This window comes from Orycteropus afer, unplaced genomic scaffold, assembly GCF_000298275.1.
Source record: "Orycteropus afer afer isolate SDZICR_OR568_19922 unplaced genomic scaffold, OryAfe1.0 scaffold00330, whole genome shotgun sequence".
In the NCBI taxonomy this organism is placed as follows: domain Eukaryota; kingdom Metazoa; phylum Chordata; class Mammalia; order Tubulidentata; family Orycteropodidae; genus Orycteropus; species Orycteropus afer.
In genome coordinates this window covers 2,228,084-2,234,933 of record NW_006921917.1, presented here as the reverse complement: position 1 = coordinate 2,234,933, position 6,850 = coordinate 2,228,084, and positions in this window count along the sequence as shown.

Here is a 6,850-nt window from a genome sequence, read left to right as displayed (position 1 = left end):
TGTTTGTATGTTATTTACACAAGCAGGGTACTATGCTGTGCTCCTCTATTCACTAGTTGACAGCACTTATACACTCACCACCTGTCTCCTTTCCTGTTGTCAGCCTCTCATATGTCCCTGCTGACCTTGGCAAATGGAGCCTATTCTTAGACCCTTGGACCCCTGGAATCCCAATGAGAATGCTGCCACTTTAAAATCCAAAATGGCCACCATTTGTAAACATTCAAAATGGCTGTACCCTCAGTCACTTTAAATATCTAAAATGGCCACCACTTATAAAGATTCAAAATGGCTGCACCCTTGGTCACTTTAAATATCCAAAATGGCTGCCGCTTATAAACAATCAAAATGGCTGTGCCCTCCAAACAGCAGAAAGTCCACAGCTCAGGTTGTCTCCCTCCTTACTGTTTCCCTTCCTAGTCATAGGCCACCAGTGCAGTCATCTCTGCAGCCCTTTGTGACCAGGTCTGATCTTTAGGTCAATTCTCAGGTCCCAACACCACTTGGAAATATTCAGGCTGTTGGTCCCATTAGGATAGCTGACAGTCCACAGCTCCCACCATCTCTGTACTCACTGTTTTTGTTCAGGTTTTTCCACTAGTTGGTGCCTAATCTACTTCTGTATAGTTCCTTTCAAAGCTCAGGGCTCCAGGATTATCTTCTGTATCTCGGTCAATTGGTTTTTCTTTTCTTTGTTGAAGAGGGTCTGGGTCACTTGTCTGCCATTATACTGGAAGTCCTCAAAATCTATTCTTAAGATGGTCCCATCCCTAATAGCTGCCAATATACTTCAAGCCATCCAGAAGAGCTAGACTCACTCAGGGACCATGGCTATGTTCAGTTTACCTTCAGGACTGGCACTTGGGACAAAGTGTCAGCAATGTGGAGACTCCGGGGGAAGAGCTGCCTTTCGACCTTCTCAGCTAACAGTTCACCCCTAGCTCTGTGAGTGCATGGGGGAGGGGAAGATGGAGGGAGGAAGGAGTCTGAGGACTCTCCCTCACACTAAACCTTCCCCGCAGAAGGATGATTTTTGAGATGACGGTCCCCCAGGGTGTGGGCTTGGTGCTTCTGCTGCACATAAACAAGGTGCCCTGGGTGCCCCCCTGCCTGCTCAACCCCTGGTCCCTGCTTGGGCCTCTGGTTCCAGCTCACACCATGGGGGTGGGGGTGAGGGAGCAGGGGGCGCCGCCCTCCACTTCCCCTGCTACTTGTGGCTGGAGGAGAAAGGGAGTCTACTGTTGCAGTAGGGAACAGGGGAGAGTAAAGAGAGGGGCTGGGGTTGTAGAAGGGACAGGAGAGAGGGGATAGTGGCTAGTGTGGTCACTGGTTGGAGTCAGGCAAAGGGGCAAGTAAGCTGGTATGGCCAGAGTTGGAGGAGGCAGAGGAGGGGAGACCAGCTGGGTGTGACATCATGGGCACTGGGAGGTGGGGTAGGGGGAAGGAAAATAGTATGCAGAAGAGCAAATGAGGGGAACAGAAGGGGCTGGTCTGACAAGAGGGTCAGGTGGGGTTTGTTCTGGTTACCTAGTGCCACTCTGACAGGAATATACCACAAATGGGATGGCCTTCTCAAACAGGAGTTTATTCTCACAATTTGGAGACTTTACATCCAAGTTCAAAGTGCCAGGCTCTAGGGGCTGTGTGAAAGCCCCTCAACCTTGGGCTTCAGCTCTGCCTCTTGCTCCCGGCCCACTGAAGCTAGAGGCATCTCTTCACTCAGGCAGCTACTGGCTGCTGAGGCTAACAAGCCCAAGGTCAGCAAATAAAATGGCACAGTCCCGATGTTACCAAACCACACAGCAGGCCATTAATTCAAGTCCATTGTAAGTTCCAAGGTCAGCAGAGCATGTCAGGCTGCTGAACAATGACATGGCTACATGCAGGGGCCAAGCATGCCATAAGCTAGAGACCATTCCCAAGGCTTCTCCTTATATACAGGAAGCAGACCACATCCCAAAGCTGCTTGTGGTAGATCCCAACATGGAGTTGATTGCCAGTCTCATCATGGGGAATAACTACCATCAGCTGCCCAGCCATTCAACCAGGCCCAGCCAAGTTGACATACAAATTTAACTACCCCAGGGATGTTGAGAGGATGGCCAATGAGTGGGAGAAGGAGGAGTTGGGAAGAACCAAGACTGTGAAGCAGAGAAGAGTGTTTATGGCACAATGGTTAAGCACTTGGCTGCTAACTGAAAGGTCAGTGGCTCAACCCCAGGAGAGGAAGTTGTGGCAGACCACTTCCATAAAGATTTATAGCAGTTTTACTCTGTCCTATAGGGTCACTTTGAGTCTCAGTCTATGGCGATGGTTTTTGTTTGCTTGTTTGTGAAACAGAGGGGAGGGAGGAGGAGGAGGGTATAGATACAGCTATGGCTCCCTCCTTTGTCTTCCCTCCAGCCCTGCTCTTCGGCAGACTGTTGAGGCCTTCTGGCCTTAGCTGTTGAGTTGGGGTCAATGAGAGGAAGGGCAGGGCCTGCTTTGCATGGAAGGAGGAGTGGGCAGAGACTTCTCTTCCTTGAGGAAAGAGGGTAAAACAGACCAAGTAAGACTTGGCCTGCATACATTCCAGTTCTGAGATGCTCCACTCCAGATCTAAGGAGAGGAGAGGGAGGGCTGTAGGTAAGTCCCTCTCTTACTCTTTTCTACCCCTAGATGGTCATCTGATAGGACAGCCACCCTCTGCTCAGTGCCGAGTGGAGATTGAGGAGAGGCAGCAGAAATATCCATGAGCAGCTCAGGGGGACTTGGGGATACTGACTGATAGCCCCTAGAGTTCTCCCCTCTTACACCTGCCCACCCAGTTTTCTCACCATAAAGGAGCTCCCTGGCTGTGGCCCACAGAAGTCAGCTGACCAAGAACAGCTCACATGTGAGGGGTCTGAGTCCTGATGCAGATACGTTCTGAACTCCAGGGCCCACAGCCCTCCCTGCACAAATAGGCCTGGGGATCAACCCCCTGTTACCCTTTCCCATCCCCAGTGGGTAGAGTTCAGCCATCGGTGACTTCCCCTCACTTCCCTCTCTTCTCTTGACCAGATGGAGTGAGTTTTTCCCAGGTCTACTGCACTGCCTGGACACTGAAAACCTCAAGGAGCTCGACCCCAACCTGCACTACTTCATCACCAAGCAAGTCAACCAGAAACTCCATCTGCTATCCGTGAGCTTGCCTGCCCCTACCTACATCTTCCCCACTGGGTCTACCTTCCTTCCCCAGTCCATTGCCATGGGTCTCTCTTCCTGAACTAATATGGACCTGAAACTGAGGGGCCTGCTGGACAGCCAGGGGCCCTGGAGAAGCCTGGAGGAGATCCTACACAGCTTTGTCTCCCTAAATCACAGGTGTCAAGTCTAGGCTGTTAGGGGAGCCAGGAGGAGCCAGGAGGCTAAAACAGGGAGAGGAGTCTGTGTTGGTCATCTTGTAGAATGGAAAAGCAGACCACTGGAATTGCCCTGCCACCAGCTCCTCCCCTGTCCTCCACCAGACCTCATTTCTGCCCTGAGAAGGTGCATTTCATATCACCCTGAGTGGCCTCTGGGAAGAACAAGTGGAGTGGCCTAAAGGATCCAGGAGGGTGCCCTGCTCCAAATGTTCAAATTCATGGGGGTTAAGGCCCACTGGGCACCAAACCATTCTCACCATTTGGACTTTGGCTAGAATGGCCAGAGAGTAAGTTCTAATAACTCCCCTCCTTTGGCAGGGTCAGCAGTGACTACAAACATTTCCTAGCACAAGTGTTCTTATCCCACCATCCTGGGTACCTGCCACCTTTGTCCTGCAGTAAACCACACTCCTAAAGCTGGTGAAATTAACTTAGGGCTTTGGGTTTATTTGCTGATCACCCCCCTCCTCTGCTTCCTAACTACTTCTTCAAACTTTCTCCAACACTGAAATATGCTCCAAACTGCACAAACACCTGTGTTGTGAATATTCTCAGTAAGTTAGGAAAAATTTTTGTAACAGAAAGACTTTTTCTTTTCAGTAACCCAAGCGGCACCATACTTGGACATGGCTTCATGCCTAGGGCTGCAGGCTTTAAAATCAAACTAAGTAGAAGGCAAGGTGATTCAGGAATGTCCTGGGTGGTCCCACTTTCCCATATCTTGGCCCTCTTGGTGGCACACTGTGGGTCCAATTGTACATCCTAACCTTTGGTTCAAAAGTCCTGGTACCAAGAAAGACTTCTGGCAAGATGGCAGAATAGGAAGACAAGCTACATAGACCCTCTGCAGCAAAGCAATGAGAAACCAATTGAAACCAATACAGAAGATGATCCTGGAACCCTGAGCTTTGAAGGGAAGGATAAAGAAGTGGATTAAATATCAACTAGTAGAAGAACCTGAATGAAAACAGTGAGTAAGGAGACAAACGGAGCTGCAGACTGCCGGCTGTTCAGAGGGCACAGCCATCTTGAATATTTGCAAGCTGTGTGGCCATTTTGCATACATGTAAGAAATATTCTGACCTAGGCAGCGACTTAAGGATAGGCTTTGCTTGCCAAGGACAGCACGGGCAACCGCACTGGAGGCTGATGACTAGAAAGGTGTAATATTCCCCTTGTTGCTCTTATACCCCACACTCTCTTGATGAACAGAGGTGTGGCCATCCCCAGCCTCCATCCACCTTCTTGACCAGCAGGAATTCCATCCTGGTCTGTGCCATCACAGAGCTAGAGTGCTCTGCCCCACCCCCCACAGTTTTGTTTTTCTTTGTTTGCTTTTAAATTATTCTTTATCTTCCTCCTTTTTTCCTCTTTGTTTATTTTTCTCTTGCCCTTCTCTGATCTTGTCTTTTTTTCCCCCTAACATCCTTGTTCATATTTCCCTTCTTTTTTCTATCTTTTTGTTCTTTCTATTTCTTCTTCACTGTTGTACTTTTTGCTTTTTTCTCTCATTCTCTTGTCCCCAGATATTGTGGACTTTTTAAAATTTTTCTCATTATCTTTATTTTGTCATTTAAAAAAATACATTTTAAAATTTTTTCTTCTCATTTATTGCTTTTCTTTGTGTGTGTGTAATTGTTCCTGTTTGTGCCATTTAAGTTTTTTGCTTTCTTATTTTTATAGTTTGGTGTTTTTATTTATTTATTCATTTTTGTCTAAAAGAGCGGGAGACAGTAACTGTTCCCACACAACCCAACAACATCTGCACCTCCTGTAGCCCCACCCACTGAGTGAGGGTCACCACTTGCTTTTGCACCAGCCAAAGGATAGACAGCAGCTGATACCACATTAACTCACCCTCAACTGCTCTTTATGAAAAGCTAACAGAGATCTATGTACACGCTTTCATTCTCTATCACACCCACCAGGAGACAGGTGAGTACTAAAGTGCTCTCACTGCTGCCGAGTCAGATCTGACTCATAGTGACCCCTCCTTGGGTTTCCAAGGTGGTATCACTATGGAAGTAGATCTCCCAGTCTTCCTTCTGAGGAGTGGCTGGTGAGTTTGAACCACCAGTCTTCTGGTTAGCAGTCAAATGCCTTAGGCACTATGCTACCAGTGCTCCCACTGAAGTGCTAACAACTATTAAATAGAGAAGCACAGTACACTGCTCACACAGATATATCAAAGCAAAATAAAAGGGAAAAAAAATCTTGGGTGAATCACACCAACATATAACCACAAATTAAACATAAATACAACATGAGAATGTCTCAGAGACAACAGATCATCCCAGTCCAAACAAGAAGCAAGAAGCAAGATAACGTAGGAGAAACAAGGGATCAGGATACAAACCCAGAAAATATCCCTGAGGAAGAAGCAGCATTGAATCTCTGATAAGGGATTCAAAAAAGTTATATTTGGATACCTTCAATGGATTGAGAGACAGATCAAGGAAAACACTGATAAGATCAAGGAAAATACTGACAAAATTAAGTAACACACAGAAAAAAACTCTAGAACAATTTATGAAAACAATACAAGAACAAATTGACAAAATAAACAAAAAATTAGAAACAATACAAAAACAACAAATAGAAATCCGGAAGATTAATACCAAGATTTCAGAAATAGATAACACATTGAATGGGCAAAACAGTAGAATAGAAGCAATGGAAGACAGAAGTAATGAGAGTGAAGACAAAAACCTCAACACTACTTTGGTAAGGGATCAGTCAGGAAAAAAGATCTAAACAAAATGAAGAAAGCCTAAGGTTCATGTGGGATACCATCAAGAGGAATAACCTATGTGTAATTGGAATTCCAGAACAGGAAAGGCAAATAAAACCACAGAGAAAATTGTCAAAGATTTGTTGGAAGAGAATTTCCCTACTATGATAAAAGTAGAGAATATATCCATTCAAGAAGTTCAAAGAACTCCAAACAGGATAGACCCCAAAAGAAAATCATCAAGACATATCATAATCAAACTCACCAAAGCCAAAGACAATGAAAGAATCCTGAAAGCAGAATGGAAGTAACGAAAAGTTACCTACAAGGGGCAACCAATAAGACTAAACTCTGATTTCTCAGCAGAAGCCATGCAGATGAGAATGCAATGGGATAATGTATATAAAACCCTGAAAGAAAAAAATTTCCAACCAAGAATTATATACGAAGCAAAATAGTCCTTCAAATGAAATTAGGAGATTTCCAGATAAGCAGAAATTAAGGGAATTTGCTAAATTACAAAACATGCTAAAGGGAGTCCTTCAGACAGAGAACCAACAGCAAACAACAACTGACCATCAACACACATGGTGACATAAGCCAGAAACCAACCCAGTTATAGAAGTATCCAAAGTAAAATAAGCTTACAAGACTGTAAACAGGGAACCAGAGACATCAATTGGTAAATGAGGACAACTACAAACCTAAATGAGGAAATAAATAGTGTAATTAC